We start from the raw sequence: 16,581 nt of genomic DNA on the forward strand, positions 1-16,581 counted from the left end.
AGAGGGTGGGGCAACACCTGGGGAGCTGTAAGAGGCCTAGTGAGAGCACTGCAGAGAGAGCAGACTGCTTCAGTCAGGAAGGGCTGGAGATGATAGCTACCACAGGTAGAAGATGGTTCCTGGGAGAAGGAGAAAATCAGGAGAATAAGTTGTTCCTATGCCAGAGCTAGAGGGCTGAAGGCAGGCATGGGAGTTGTCAGCTGGCTCTAAGCAGGGGAGCTGGAGTTAAGGGTTAGAGAGGGCTGAAGGAAGGGAAAACTGTGGAAGGGCTTACTTGCTGCCATCTCCTCACTAGAAAGCTGGACCCAGGAGGGCTGTAAGAGAGCCAGGGAGAGGGAGGGATGCTCCCCTGGCAAGAATGCTCCCAGCAGAGAGGCTGTGGGAGTTCCTCCTCTCTGGGAAGGGCTGTGGTAGCTGTCCCACCAGAAGGACAGTGGAGGACTGATAAAGAGTGTTGGTGTGGTGAAGATGGAGTATGCAACTCAGATGACGTGATTTATTTTTAAGGACTATTTGTATTGGGCTGATAGTGCAGAAGTCCCACATCATCATCCTTATGTATCAACCAGAAGATGAGCTTTCATGGGGTTCTGGGGACTTAAAAGAGAAACTGAGGCACAGGGCCACTTGCAGGCTTGAACTGAAGCTGCTTATTTACACTTGGTCATGGATAAAAGGTAGTGAATGGCTATTATTTTAATCTTGAACAAAATGATTGAAAGATTAAAATGATAAAGCTAGCCAAGCTGAAGCCCTAATATCTGGCCAGATCTCTTATTTTCATGACCCGGCTCCTTCAGCAAAAATACTAACCTAATTTTGATCCAGCAAGGAAAATCTTCAGGAGGTTTTTGGCACAGAAATGACTAAAAATGCAGGTTTTTGAATTATAAACCACAGTGAGACACTTTTAAGAAACCAGAGTTGTAGCTGTAGCCGCAGCTCCAGGATGAAGTAAGGTTATAATCATGACCCTGATCAGCAAGCTGTCACAAAACCACACTAGGAAATCCCAAAAGAATTGGGTAATAGTTAAACAGCCTTAAAAGTGCTCAGAGATCCCTTACCCAATGGAAGTTAAGCACATGGAGCTCTTTGGGTGTTGTGTTTCAGCCTGTATACACACTGTGGTATGTGCAAATGGCTTTATGTGAGGGTGGTGAACTGTCTATTTACTTCCTTCAGTGAGAGAGAATTTGAGCCCTAAAATCCTCTCAACCTTTTGTGAAGTAAATCAGGATTATATCCATTGTGCAGAGGAGGAACTAATGCACAGATTGATCATTTCAGAGTAACAGCCGTGTTAGTCTGTATTCGCAAAAAGAAAAGGAGTACTTGTGGCACCTTAGAGACTAACCAATTTATTAGAGCATAAGCTTTCGTGAGCTACAGCTCACTTCATCAGATGCATATCGTGGAAACTGCAGCAGACTTTATATATACACAGAGAATATGAACCAATACCTCCTCCCACCCCACTGTCCTGCTGGTAATAGCTTATCTAAAGTGATCATCAGGTGGGCCATTTCCAGCACAAATCCAGGTTTTCTCACCCTCCACCCCCCCACACAAATTCACTCTCCTGCTGGTGATAGCCCATGGAAATGGCCCACCTGATGATCACTTTAGATAAGCTATTACCAGCAGGACAGTGGGGTGGGAGGAGGTATTGGTTCATATTCTCTGTGTATATATAAAGTCTGCTGCAGTTTCCACTATATGCATCTGATGAAGTGAGCTGTAGCTCACGAAAGCTTATGTTCTAATAAATTGGTTAGTCTCTAAGGTGCCACAAGTACTCCTTTTCAGATTGATCATGTTGACTTTATCCAGTTATACTGTCAGAGCCAGGATTTGAACCAAATCTTGTAAGTCCCTGTCCCACTGTCTTAACCATGTTATTTTAGTAACTAACTAAATCTAGGTGTGTAGGCTGGTGTATGTATATATGTATTTTGATTTCTAACCAAGTGCCTACAACAGGCTCTAGGCTGACTTTACCATTTTTGAAATATACAAAATAAAATTAACAATCTCAGTACAATATACACGTCAGAGTAATAACACAGTGCTCTGCTCATGCAGTGCCTGAATACTGATATTCACCTGCCATGATGATAAACCATAATGACTTCATGCAGAAACAGCCTCCTGTCCTTGGCCCACTCCCTCTCCAAACACCCTCTCCCCCATTTTGCAGTGTGCCCAGAATTTATCCATCCAAGATCTGGGAGACCGAGAGGAAAAGCCACTTCTAAAGTTAACAGAGCACCATTATACTGCCTGCTAGCAGCCCCTTCCCCATTATACTGAATCAAGCACTTCCACTGATCTCAACCATAGCTGGGTCATATAGGATCTTTTAGGACATCTTTTAGTGGGTAACCCAAGCCCACTAAGACCTTTAAAATGCAGGACAGGCCTGTGGGAGCATTTATAACATGGGCTTAATAGGTGGCAGCCCAACTCAAGGTGAGATGGGCACATAGTCCAATGTCTAATGTGGGGCAGGCGCGTGGAAGTCGGTGTAAAATGCAGGTTGGTGCAGGATGCGTGAGATTTGTATAGTGTCTGATATTGAATACATATGATTCTATGAATGATATGGTGTGTGTCACATTGGATAAATGGGTCTTTCTTATGCTGACTATTGTCTATCTGTATAATGCTGAATACAATTTGTCTTGATCATATCAGAAAAAGGCCCCTTTTTCTTTTGGGTAAGTGGATATGTCTGTATCATGTTGGATACATATGTCTTTACCATGTTGGATATGTCTGTCTGTATATAGAACACATTTGTCTGTGTGTATTGCATCAGATAAATTAGTTTTTTTCCTGTTGGGTCCAGGGATCCATTTGTCTGTCTGTATAATGTGCATATGCATCAGCTCGTGGCTGAGGTTGGAAGTATTTATGGCAATTAGAATGTTTTGCCTGGGAGCTGTTTTGGGGCTTTTTTGAAGTGAGGATTTTCAGACTTCAAGGTGTTAACAGCCCCTCTAAACGGTTTTGTTTTTTAATTGCAGCAAATGACTGAGGAGCCATTAAACCTCCTGCAGTTGTTTCTAAGCCCTTTCAGTCCTCCTCCTATTTATTCTGTTTAATTCAGTCAGGTAGCTTCGGGGCAGTGAAGATCAATACTTTACTTTGATAGGAAAGAGTCAGGTTTGAAACATAGAGATAAAACTGACACATTTTGTATAAATTTAATTAAAAATGCACCTTTAGTGGCTTGTTGCGAGCACAAAGCCAGCACTCCATCTCGCTATCTCTCTGTCTCTCTCTCTGTCTGTCTCTCCCCTTTCTTGTGCCTAACAGGAAGATCTCTGAATCTGCCTCGCCAACAAAGCACCGCATTTTATGATTTTTGTCTTGAAAGTTTAGCACCGAGGGAAAAAGATGGAAGGGATATGAAATTCTAAACAGACCTTCTGCTCTCCCATGGTCCCTCTCCTCTTGGTGGGGAGGGGTGGGGAAGGCTGGGGAAGGAGTGGGCTCCCAGGTGGTTTGGGGAGGGGGACAAAGTGGAATGATGGGGGTTTTTTAAACCCAGCAGATTGAACACCCTGGGGCACTTTACATTTGGAGCTGTAGCTTCCCTCCCCCCTGGGCCCTTCTTGCTTTGTTAAGTGAGAATTTATTTTTCTGAATACATGTGCATCCCGGATCCCACTAGGATAAGTGCTGGCCACAAGGCAGTGTCTTTATTCTCTCTCTCATTTCATTTCTCTGCCTCTTTCCCTAACCCTGCTGCCAGTGAGGACATTTGTCTTGTGTTTTATAATCTGGGCCCGTCACCCCCTTCCCCTGCATCTCTCTCTCTCTCTCTCTCTCTCTCTCAATCCTATTTGGCTTAGTTCATTTTTCACTTGAGTGGCTTCCCTCCCAAACTCCCCTCTGCTCCGGCCTCCTTCTGCTCAACACCAATAAAACACGTTCAACACAGGTAGGACAAGGTGCCAGGGCTCAGCATGACAAACTGCTCACACACCATTCAATAACCATGGCTGTAAATCGCCTCCACAAACTCTGCTTCTCTGCTCTTGCTTCAGCCACAATGGATCTCTTGACACCTGGACTTGCTCACAGAGTGCACATAGCATGCACTGCCCCCATAATGCACACAGCAGGGTCACATGGCCAGGGAAATGTGGGAAACAAACAGTAATGGGACCTCAGCTTCAGCCAGGGCAAGGATCTTTCAAATCCCTTTTCCTGCCATTAGGAGTTCTCAAGTTTAAGGTCCCATACCCCTTTGAGTTTGGTGCAGTGTTCTGCTTGGCCTGGCCTGAGACTGCCACAGCATCTTGCTATCTAAACTACTTGTCCACTGTATGGAATTTGATTTGCTAAATGTTACCTGCGGAGGCTGGCAATACCTGTCTGTCTCTGAACTCTCATTGTTCTGAGTTGTTGTTTGTATAGTCGTGGTGCTGTACACGCACACACAAGGAGATGCAGCCCCTGCCCCAAAGAGCTCCCAATCTAAGTAGGCAGACGGCATATGAAAGGTGGGAGGAGAGGAATAAAACAGCTTTAAAAAATAAACATGAACTCTCTCCCCATCTTCCCCCCATTGTTAGCTGGCTATGTTTGTACTGCAGAGCTGGATCATACAGAAAGATGTGAAAGACGGTGTTGGCCTTACAGACCAACATGGGGAGAAAGTACCGTACATTAGAGATGACATGGAAGCCAATATGAAGACAGTGTTGAGAGAAGAGGACAAAAGGGAACAAAGTAGGCATCATTAAGGCTACAATTTAGCCACGGGTATTTTTAGTAAAAGTCATGGACAGGTCACGGGGAATAAACAAAAATTCACGGCCTGTGACTTGTCCATGACTTTTACTAAAAATACCTGTGACTAAATCTTTGCGGAGGTGCCCTGGGAGACCGCTGCTGGGGGGGCAGGGGGCAGCAGTACCAGCTGCTGGGGCCATTGAGCAGTGGCTGCTCTGGCCACCACTGGGACCGCTTCTCAGGCAGTCCCCAAGGCCAGGTGCACTGGGCAGCTGCTGCAGGCCACCCGAGCAGCAGCCGGTGCAGCTAGCCCCAGGGCAGCTCCAGCAGCACCTGCATAGCGCTGGCTGTGGGTTTGCCCGAGTGGCTGGCTCTAGAGCCACTCCAGCAGCAGCCAGTGTGGCTGTCTCTGGTGCCAGCTGCTTGGGCAGGCCTGGGGTCAGCCACACTGGCCGCCGCAGAAGTCACAGAGGTCGCGGAATCCCTGACTTCTGTGACAAACACAGAGCCCTAGACATCATTGATGGAGAGAGGTGAGGGGAGGGGATAAGACACATGACTGGATAAACAGAGAGGAGTGGAATTAAGAAGGGCCTTGATGAGAATACGTTTGAAAATGTGTGCTGGAGAAGGAAGAACTAGTGGAGGAATTCAAAGGACAGAGAGAAATGGCCAGAATACTCTGGGAGTCAAAATGGAATGACTGCCCATGATCCTACCCATCCCAGCCTCTGCTTTGCAATTCAGGCTCCCTGGCTTCACTAGCTTTAAAAGTATTGAGAACTTCCTCTCTAACAGGAGAAATGATGGGGTTAACTCTGTATGTCTGTCTGTCTGCAGACGGGTGGCTGGATTATCTGTTAAAAGTCCTTTTTATGAGTGTCTTGGGGAGGTTAGCGCTCAGCGGTGTCTCTGTGTCAAGATTCTCTAGGGAGTTGAGTGCTGAGGACTAGTTTCTCAGGGACTCTATCACTGAGGAGTGTAGACAGCACACAGTACAGTGGTGCATACAGTCAGCGCCTGTGTTTTCTGCCTTTAATCAAAACAAATGAAAGTTTCTAAACAGAAGAAGCCAGGCTTTTGTGTTCTGCCACTGGAGCTGTTTCCATGCTGCCTTCAGTGCCGGTAATTGCTGACACAAGTCGCTTTGTGTTAAAATGGCAGAGATAATTGAAACGGAATTCAGAATCAGGACCCTGCAGGCAGCACTTGTTGAAAGAAGAAATAAAGATCGTTTGGGTCACATCTTTTGTAATTTGCGTTTAATAATCGTACCAGGAGGTACATACAAAGGCAGAGGAGACATGAGACACAGCAACCCAGCCAGCCTCCCACCCCCACTCCTTTTCCCTCCCCCTGCCTCCCGGCCTTTCAGTGGAAATTAGGGAGGCCTAAAAGAGACATCTCATTTCATGTGTGGGGTGGGAGAGTGCTAGTCCCAAAGCACAGAGGGTCAGTGCTCTCTGTGAGGTAGAGTCCGTGCTGTATTCTGGGAGCCAGAATGGGGGAATGGCTCCCTGGATCAGTGTTAAGCAGACGTTAGGATGAGGATTTATGGGCCCAGGAGTTGGCTTGCACCCAGTGGATCTGTCTAAATGCTGAGGAGCAAAGGTCACTCTGTCTGATATAGACTGTGTGATTTTATTTGAAATTGAACTGAAATGGGCTCCCTTTTGTAACCTTCAATGGGCATTGTTGGAGCCTTTGTTATGATTCCCTTCCCCCCCTTGGTATATTGCCTCGGAGGTCTGGGAATATAAGCAGTCCCTAGAAAATATGTATAATCCCATAAATATCCCCTTTATAGTTTCCCAATGGCTATTCCTTTCCAATAACTGGCTGGCGGATACCATCCAGGGGCAGGGTCTAGTGCTGAATGCCGTGAAGTCTGGTATATGTAGTGTGGTTGTAGCTGTGTCACTCCCAGACCTGAAGTAGAGCTCTGTGTGGCCTGAAAGCTTGTCTCTCTCACTGACAGAAGTTGGTCTAGTAAAAGATATTACTTCACCCACCTTGTCTCTCTAAAGTTTGGTAGTAGGACATGGAGGTGGTAGAGAAAGAGTTAACCCTTTCTTTCTGGCTAGATGGAAGAGCCCCATTGCCTGCCCTGAGTGCAGGGGTTTGCAGAGGAGTAGGACTGGTCCATTCACCCTGGGACACTGTAAATGATGTTTGGGGCTGATTCTGACTGTGAGCCCCAGGGAGAAGACAGGAGTAAAGAGGAGAAAGGATCCTGTGCCTCCCTGGACCTTGACTGCAGTAACCTTTGCTCTTTTTGCTTTGGCTAAAGTGATGCCTTGTTTGGCCCTTAAAGGGAGAGGGCATTCTTTCCACTTCTCTTGTTACATCAAAGCCCCACAAAGGTGTTTGATCCTGTGCGCTGGGTGGCCACAGAAGGGCCAGGAGGAAAATGTGGTGGTTTGCCATGTATGGTTAGTAGGAGGCTGAAATTGAGACTACAGAAAGGTTGGTATGAGGAACCGGGCAGCTCGAGCAATGTCTGGGAACCTTCAGCTACTCTTATTGCTCACTTAATTGAACAATCAAATGGCTCAGTTCCAAAGAGAGCGTTACCTTGTGCAAAGTGACTATGGCCCTGGATTGTTCCTTTGCGCTGCTAGAACAAACCCTGGCGGCCTAGCCTCTTGCGGTGGCTGAGGCCTTCTGGTACCTCCAGCTTCATCTCTGGAATGACCAGAACCCACCTATGCATCCCTGCTGTCTGTGGGGCAGCATGGTCTAGCAGATAGGACCCAGGAGAGGGAGCTGAGACCTGTGTTCTAACCCCAGCTCTGCCACTTGACTTGCTATGTGACTTCCTTTTTCTGTGCCTCAGTTGTCTTCTCTTTCCCGTCTCTAAAATGGAGCAGCTGTGCTGGTTTCTTCAACGGAAGAAGAACACACATATTGTATCTTATTATGGGGCACCTGGAACCCACCCATACCTAAACCATGCCCATGGGGTAGCCAGAATCCTTCCACATCCCCCATCATAGGGCATCCAGAACCTATGTGTATCTTGGGGCATCCCTGCGGCTAACTTAAAACAAAACCAGGTCTGATGGAGACCTGCTTAAGTAAGAACAGTCCATCCCCTCCTTAGACAGTGGAACATGCTGTCCCCCGACCCTTTAGCAAATTCTTCGTGTTGTCCCTGTGTTATTGTCCCATTGAAATGGTCAGGATATGAATGGGAAGAAGCCAGTCTTAGGGGGATTGGCATACTGTGTCTCTTTCTCACTGGGGTTACCCTGTATAGCACCTGGCCTGGTTCAAAGGTCAGTAGATCCCTTGCCACCAGTTATCAGAACAGAAAACATACAACCCCCCAACCCTCCTACTGTAGCTCCCTGAACGCTCCACCCTGACACTGCTGTATTTCCCCTTTTCCCTGCATCTGCCGTATCCCTTCCTTTAGCCGCTCTTGGCAGCTCATGATTTTATGCTTTTTGCCTCTGACCACAAAGAGCAGCATCTGTTGGCTACATCTGGAGTTGCCCTCCTGTTTCCCATGGAGCCCAGGGGGGCTCTGTCAGAAGGACAGAGCTGCTGTTGTGAGAGCAGGACTTTGGGGTGGGGTAGAGAGGTGCCTTGACTTCTAATTTCCAGAGGCTATGACAGTGAATAGTTCTGTTCAATTTAAAATTCCAACATCCGATATTTCCTTAACCTAGAGAAAGCGGGTGACATGACATTCTCTAGGTGTCACATTGCTCCAAGGATTGTCAGGAAACACCCCCAGATGCATGAAGACTTGCAGGGAAGAGACCCTGGAAAAGATAATGAAAAATGGAATCTTCCACCAGGTGGAGAGAGACCAGGCACCGTCACAGATCGCACCTTACAGCCACCATCTTTCTGCTTGAGAGAACCTGTGAACAAGTTAGCCTTCGGAAGCAAGCAACTGAGCTGCTTAATAGTACTATAAGGCACTCTGTTCCCTTCCTTCCAGCCTAAGTCTCATCTCCCACATGGCAGAGACATTGTATGAGTCACATTGGGCCAGTCCCATGTGATGTTCTTGATGTCTTTCAGTGGAGTAAAAGACTGGTCATCAGAATTCCTGGGTTCTCTTTTCATTTTCTTGCTGTGTGACCTTGGATCACTGCTCTCTGTGCTTTAGATTCCCCATCTATAAAATAGGAAGATACTGATCCAGCTGCTAGGGGCCTGAGAGAGTTAGTGAATATCTGAAGAGTGCTCTGAGATCCTTGGATGGAAGGTGCTACAGGTAGGCAAAGGATTGTTTTAGACCTACACTCATGAGGTTGCTCCAGTTCTTGGTAGGAAACCATTACTCATCTGTGCCATCACATTGAGAGTCATGATGTCCTATAACTCATTGTTCTTAAAACTCTGTGAGAATGCCTAGATATCATTGTAATGGGAGCACTATAAACTCACAGGCATGTAAAGAAACCAGCTGGGATGATGATCAGCAGGGAGCAGGAGGAGAGAGAGTGAGACAGTATATCAGTGACTGACCATCCCCATTTCCATACATCGCTCCCCCTCATGCACGCATCCCCATCAATAAACACCCACCCTGCTCCTCATCCTGGTACATTCATACCCACACAGCCGTGACCCTACTACATACATACACAGATGCCTGCTCCATCCCCTTCTTTTCCCTTCTCTCCTCCTCCCATCTGTTTGCTGTATAACTCCTTGCTAAGTAACTTTCTCTCCGCAGCCTCCAGGGCTGGGTGCAGGGTCTTGCCCCTCCTCCTCTCCAACAGTCCAGTGGGCTTTTGAACATGTGTTTCTGGGAGGCAGATACCAGCTGGCTTGGGGGGGGGGGGATTTGCATAATCAGCTAAAAGCTCCTGAGCTGAGCTGGGGACGTCTGGAGGAGCCTGTGGCAGGATGGAGGGAACAGGGAAGCTTTGGTCAGCTAAAGGTGAAGTGGAACAGATTTTCAAACGAATGGACAGATGGTGAAAAGAGAGGAGGGGTGGGGAGTAAATTCAAACTTTTACATTAAATGAATAAATAGCTACATGTAGAAAGAGAACAAATGACCACTGAGCCAAGGAGCCTGACAGTCGTGCTACTGGCCCCCCAGTCACCACTTCCCTACACACAGTGAGGAAGCAGGAGGGGTGGATGGAGCTATGTGGGGAGGGCAGAAGAGGGAGGGTCAGGTGAGGCTTTCTCAGCAGGAGTTCCTTATCACAGGGAGTGGCATTTGAACTCGCATTCACAACAGTGTGAAATGGAAGCAATTCACCCCAAGAAGCCTGAAGTTAAAGAATTCTTGGGCCCTCCCCATTGTGATGCTGGTAAAGGTGTCTAGTCATAGCCCTGTCTCTTGTAACCCATCCTAACCTTTTCTCTCATACACAGTGCCCTCTGCTGGCAGGTGCAGCATGGAAGAAGTCCAGCCTATCTGATTTGTTCTCAATGAGGGGTGTGTCCTGCACTCTCCTGACTCGGTGGAAGAGTTGCCATTGGGTTATGTATCTAGTCCTGGTTCAAGCTGTTCTGAGATTACTCCAAGGCAGCACCACTGCAGAGTTTCCGACAGCTACCAGTAGAAAAATTATCACAGCCCGCACATGTGAAAATAGGAACCTCAGCCCTGGTCTACACTAGGAGTTGAGGTTGAATTTAGCAGCATTAAATCGATTTAACCCTGCACGCGTCCACACGACAAAGCCCTTTTTTTCAACTCAAAGGGCTCTTAAAATCAATTTCTCTACTCCACCTCCGACAAGGGGATTAGCACTGAAATCAGCCTTGCCGGGTCGAATTTGGGGTACTGTGGACACAATTAGACGGTATTGGTCTCCGTGAGCTATCTCAGAGTGCTCCATTGAGACTGCTCTGGACAGCACTCTCAACTCAGATGCACTGGCCAGGTAGACAGGAAAAGGCCCGTGAACTTTTGAATTTCAATTTCCTGTTTGGCCAACGTGGCAAGCGGCAGGTGACCATGCAGAGCTCATCAGCAGAGGTGACCATGATGGAGTCCCAGAATCGCAAAAGAGCTCCAGCATGGACCAAATGGGAAGTATGGGATCTGATCACTGGATGGGGAGAGGAATCCGTGCTATCAGAACTACGTTCCAGTTTTCAAAATGCCAAAACATTTGTCAAAATTTCCCAGGGCATGAAGGACAGAGGCCATAACAGGGACCCGAAGCAGTGCCGCGTGAAACTTAAGGAGCTGAGGCAAGCCAACCAGAGAGGCGAACGGCCGCTCCGGGTCAGAGCCCAAAACATGCTGCTTCTATGATGAGCTGCATGCCATTTTAGGGGGTTCAGCCACCACTACCCCAGCCGTGTTGTTTGACTCCTTCAATGGACATGGAGGCAACACGGAAGCAGGTTTTGGGGATGAGGAAGACAGCTCACAGCAAGCAAGTGGAGAAACCGGTTTTCCTGACAGCCAGGAACTGTTTCTCATCCTGGACCTGGAGCCAGTACCCCCCGACCCCACCCAAGGCTGCCTCCCGGACCCACCAGGCGGAGAAGGAATCTCTGGTGAGTGTACCTTTTAAAATACTATACATGGTTTAAAAGCAAGCATGTTTAATGATTAATTTCCCCTGGCATTCGCAGCTCTCCTGGATGTACTCCCAAAGCCTTTGCAAAAGGTTTCTGGGGAGGGCAGCCTTATTCCATCCACCATGGTAGGACAGTTTACCACTCCCAAACAGTAGCACGTACTCAGGAATCATTGTAGAACAAAGCATTGCAGTGTATGTTTGCTGGCGTTCAAACAAGATCCGTTCTTTATCTCTCTGTGTTATCCTCAGGAGAGTGATATCATTTATGGTCACCTGGTTGAAATAGGGTGCTTTTCTTAAGGGGACATTCAGAGGTGCCCGTTCCTGCTGGGCTGTTTGCCTGTGGCTGAACAGAAATGTTCCCTGCTGTTAGCCACGGGAAGGGTGGAAGTGCTAGCCACTTGCTGGGGGGAGGTAAAATGCAACCTTGGAACGAAAGCAATGTGCTATGTATGTAATGTTAACAGCAAGGTTTACCGTGAAAGAGTGTACCCATTGTTCTATAAAATGTGTCTTTTTAAATACCACTGTCCCTTTTTTTTCTCCACCAGCTGCATGTGTTTCAAGGATCACAGGATCTTCTCCTTTCCAGAGGCTAGCGAAGATTAGAAGGCAAAAAAATGCACTCGTGATGAAATGTTCTCTGAGCTCATGCTGTCCTCCCACACTGACAGAGCACAGACGAATGCTTGGAGGCAGATAATGTCAGAGTGCAGGAAAGCACAAAATGACCAGGAGGAGAGGTGGCGGGCTGAAGAGAGTAAGTGGCGGGCTGAAGAGAGGGCTGAAGCTGAAAGGTGGCAGCAGCATGATGAGAGGAGGCAGGACTCAATGCTGAGGCTGCTGGAGGATCAAACTAATATGCTCCAGCATATGGTTGAGCTGCAGGAAAGGCAGCAGAAGCACAGACCACCGCTACAGCCCCTGTGTAACCAACCGCCGTCCTCCCCAAATTCCAATAGCCTCCTCACCCAGACCCCCAAGAAAGCGGTGGGGGAGCATCCGGCCACCCAGCCACTCCACCCCAGAGGGTTGCCCAAGCAACAGAAGGCTAGCATTCAATAAGTTTTAAAGTGCTGTGTGGCCTTGTCCTTCCCTCCTCCACCACCCCTCCTGGTGCTTCTCTCCTCCGCCACCCCTCCTGGGCTACCTTGGTAGTTATCCCCCTATTTGTGTGATGAATTAATAAAGAATGCATGAATGTGATGCAACAATGACTTTATTGCCTCTGCAAGTGGTGATCGAAGGGAGGAGGGGAGGGTGGTTAGCTTACAGGGAAGTAGAGTGAACCAAGGGGCGGGGGGTTTCATCAAGGAGAAACAAACAGAACTTTCACACCGTAGCCTGGCCAGTCATGAAACTGGTTTTCAAAGCTTCTCTGATGCACACCGCGCCCTCCTGTGCTCTTCTAATCACCCTGGTGTCTGGCTGTGCGTAACCAGCAGCCAGGTGATTTGCCTCAACCTCCCACCCTGCCATAAATGTCTCCCCCTTACTCTCACAGATATTGTGGAGCGCACAGCAAGCAGTAATAACAGTGGGAATACTGGTTTCGCTGAGGTCTAAGCGAGTCAGTAAACTGCGCCAGTGCGCCTTTAAACGTCCAAATGCACATTCTACCACCATTCTGCACTTGCTCAGCCTGTAGTTGAACAGCTCCTGACTACTGTCCAGGCTGCCTGTGTACGGCTTCATGAGCCATGGCAATAAGGGGTAGGCTGGGTCCCCAAGGATAACTATAGGCATTTCAACATCCCCAACAGTTATTTTCTGGTCTGGGAATAAAGTCCCTTCCTGCAGCTTTTGAAACAGACTAGAGTTCCTGAAGATGCGAGAGTCATTTATCTTTCCCGGCCATCCCACATTGATGTTGGTGAAACGTCCCTTGTGATCCACCAGTGCTTGCAGCACTATTGAAAAGTACCCCTTGCGGTTTATGTACTTGCCGGCTTGGTGCTCCGGTGCCAAGATAGGGATATGGGTTCCGTCTATGGCCCCACCACAGTTAGGGAATCCCATTGCAGCAAAGCCATCCACTATGACCTGTACATTTCCCAGGGTCACTACCCTTGATACCAGCAGATCTTTGATTGCGTTGGCTACTTGCACCACAGCAGCCCCCACAGTAGATTTGCCCACTCCAAATTGATTCCCGACTGACTGGTAGCTGTCTGGCGTTGCAAGCTTCCACAGGGCTATTGCCACTCGCTTCTCAACTGTGAGGGCTGCTCTCATCTTGGTATTATTGCACCTCAGGGCAGGGGAAAGCAAGTCACAAAGTTCCATGAAAGTGCCCTTATACATGCGAAAGTTTTGCAGCCACTGGGAATCATCCCAGACCTGCAACACTATGCGGTCCCACCAGTCTGTGCTTGTTTCCCAAGCCCAGAATCGGTATTCCACCACATGAACCTGCCCCATTAACACCATGATGCCCACATTGCCAGGGCTTGTCCTTTGAGAGAAGTCTGTGTCCATGTCCTCATCATTTTCATCACTGCGCTGACGTCGCCTACTCTCCCAGTTTTGCTTTGCCAGGTTCTGGTGCTACAAATACTGCTGGATAATGCGTGTGGTGTTTAATGTGCTCCTAATTGCCAAAGTGATCTGAGCGGGCTCCGTGCTTGCCGTCATATGGCGCCTGCACAGAAAAAAGACGTGGAACAATTGTCTGCCGTTGCCCTGACAGAGGGAGGGGCGACTGATGACATGGCTTACAGGGTTGGCTTACAGGGAATTAAAATCAACAAAGGGGGTGGCTTTGCGAGAAACTGAATGGCCTCCTCAAGGATAGAACTCAAAACTGGGTTTAGCAGGCTGTTGATTTCACAGACGGTGGGAGGAGAAAATGAATACAAAACAAATCTGGTCTATTTCTTGTTTTGAGCCACTTCATCTATCTTTATACATCTTGCTGGAAGCAGACTGTGTAGTACGACCGCTAGCCATCGTCATCTCCTGGGTGCTTGGCAGAAGATGGTGCAGTATGACTACTGGCCATCGTCTTCTGCTGGCTGCTGATTAAAAGACAGTGCACTGCCTGTAGGACTCAATCGCCATGAAACAAAACTTAAAAGGGAAGTGACCTGGCTGAGTCACTCCCATATTTGCCCAGGCGCCCTGACCTCATCGAGGTTGGTTAAAAGAGCACCCAGGACTACGTCAATGACAGCTACCAGTCATACTGCACTGTCTGCTGCCAAAAGGCAATAAACTGCTGCTGTGTAGCAATGCAGTACCATGTCTTCGAGCACCCAGGAGACATACAGTGACGGTTAGCTGAGCGGGCTCCATGCTTGCCGTGGTATGGCGTCTGCACAGGTAACTCAAGAAAAAAGGCGCAAAACGACTGTCTGCCCTTGCTTTCACAGAAGGAGGGAGGGAAGGGGGACCTGACGATATGTACCCAGAACCACCCGCGACAATGTTTTAGCCCCATAAGGGACCAGGATTTCTACCCAGAATTCAAATGGGCGGCGGAGACTGCAGGAACTGTGGGATAGCTACCCACAGTGCAACGCTCCGGAAGTCAACGGTTGCCTCGGTACTGTGGACACACTCTGCCAACTACCTGCATTTAGAGCATTTGTGTGGGGACACACACAATCGACTGTATAAAAACGCTTTCTACAAAACCGACTTCTATAAAATTCGACCTAATTTCGTAGTGTAGACATATCCTCAGTGGAAGGGAATGAAGATCCCAAACCCCAAAGGGTGAAAGAGAGCAAACTTGGGAGAGGGTACAAATTCTCTGGAGGGACAATTGCTGCTCAGGGTGGCCCAAGAAAAATGGGATGAAAATGAGCCATGGGAAATTAGGCTGAATATCAAGAAACATTTCTTCACAGTGAAATCTACAGGGCTATGGAATCATCTCCCTGGTGAAGCCTCATTGTTAGGGACTGGAATGGGCAAAGTTCTGGGGAACAGAATGGGGAACAAATCTGTCTTGGCTTCTGGGGATGAACTTGATGGCACTTCATAAGGCATCTAAGCTCTAACCTCTAAGCTTCTGAAGAAGCAAATGGTGATCCTTGGGAGTGGAGTCAGAATGTCAGATTAATGTTGTGTCTGTTGAAATGATCTGAACTCTCCCTTTTACAGGATCTGGCCTGGCATGGTCCATGTCACCTTGGCTCTTCCTCAAGGCTCAGTGCCTTCCACTGCTGCCTATCTGTTTCCCTGTTGCTAGCTGTCTAGTGCAGATCTGTACTCATTCTTTCTAAAACCCACGACATGCACACAACCCCTAGATCTAACAGGCTCTCCCCAACCCCGAGCTGTCCATATCACATGACTGGTTCCTTACTTTCGTATAGCTATTCAGGGAAGGGTCTGTGCATATGTGTCTTGTACAGCACCCAGCACAATGGGCCCCCTACCTTGACTGCTATTACAATACAAATATTCTCCTTTCTCTAGGCCTGTCACCCTAACTGCTCATTTCCCCCTCCAATTGTTTTAAATTAATTTAATTAGAGTAAAAATATAAAACAGTGTTTCAGTTTCTTGGTGATTTTAAGACCTGCACATGACTTTTGAGAGTCACTGCATAATTTTATATTTATGAGACCTCTGTATCCCTTTCCACTATCGCCACCGTTCCCCATTTTTGTTGGTCTCACGTGTTCCATCTCTTTTTAGATGGGTCAGAAAATATATTTTATAATTTTGTAAAGTCAGATTTTAGAGTGCTGGGGAGAAAAATACACACCATAGAGAGGAATTGCCATGCCAGGTGAGACAACAGATCCACCTAGTGCTAGTGTTCTGCTTCTGACTGTAGCCAATACCTCATGCTTCAGAAAAAAGTGCAAGAATCACTGTAATGGATAATTATAGAGTAAACTTCCCAAAGGGGAAACATCTTCCTAACCACCACCAGTCAGTGGTTGCCTTATGACCTGAAGCAAGAGGGTTCATAAATGATATATTTTCTTTAAAATCTTGTCTGCTGTAACTGTGGAGGTTCTCCTTATCCATACAAGTGTCTGATCTTTTCGTGAAGCCTGCTGAACTCTTGATGTATTGTCAGCAACTCCCAAAGATTAATTATGTGTTGTATAAAAATGTATTTACATGTGTTACCTTCCGGTTTCATTGCATGTCCCTTTTTCTTGTATTATGAGAGAAGGTAAATAAAAATGCCCACTTTTTAATCATTTAATTATTTATTTATTTTTGGCTGTTGCTTGTTTTTTATGCTAGTGCCCACAATGCACTAAGTGCTTTCCAGAGAGATAAAAAGGCACATTCCTTGTCTTGAGGAGCTCAGACAGAGGTTATGGAAAACATATAATTAGAATGATCAAGGTGA

At 47.5% G+C, this 16,581-nt stretch overlaps 1 long non-coding RNA gene across 1 annotated transcript; it reads left to right on the plus strand.

The window, feature by feature from the left end:
• Window positions 1–11,021: 11,021 nt before the first annotated feature.
• LOC140913889 (uncharacterized) lies at window positions 11,022–12,478 on the plus strand. The gene is made up of 2 exons (XR_012159687.1): window positions 11,022–11,235; window positions 11,813–12,478. It is a non-coding gene; the product is annotated as an uncharacterized LOC140913889 (long non-coding RNA).
• The last annotated feature ends 4,103 nt before the right edge of the window (window positions 12,479–16,581 follow it).

Source organism: Lepidochelys kempii, chromosome 6, assembly GCF_965140285.1.
Source record: "Lepidochelys kempii isolate rLepKem1 chromosome 6, rLepKem1.hap1, whole genome shotgun sequence".
NCBI lineage: Eukaryota > Metazoa > Chordata > Testudines > Cheloniidae > Lepidochelys > Lepidochelys kempii.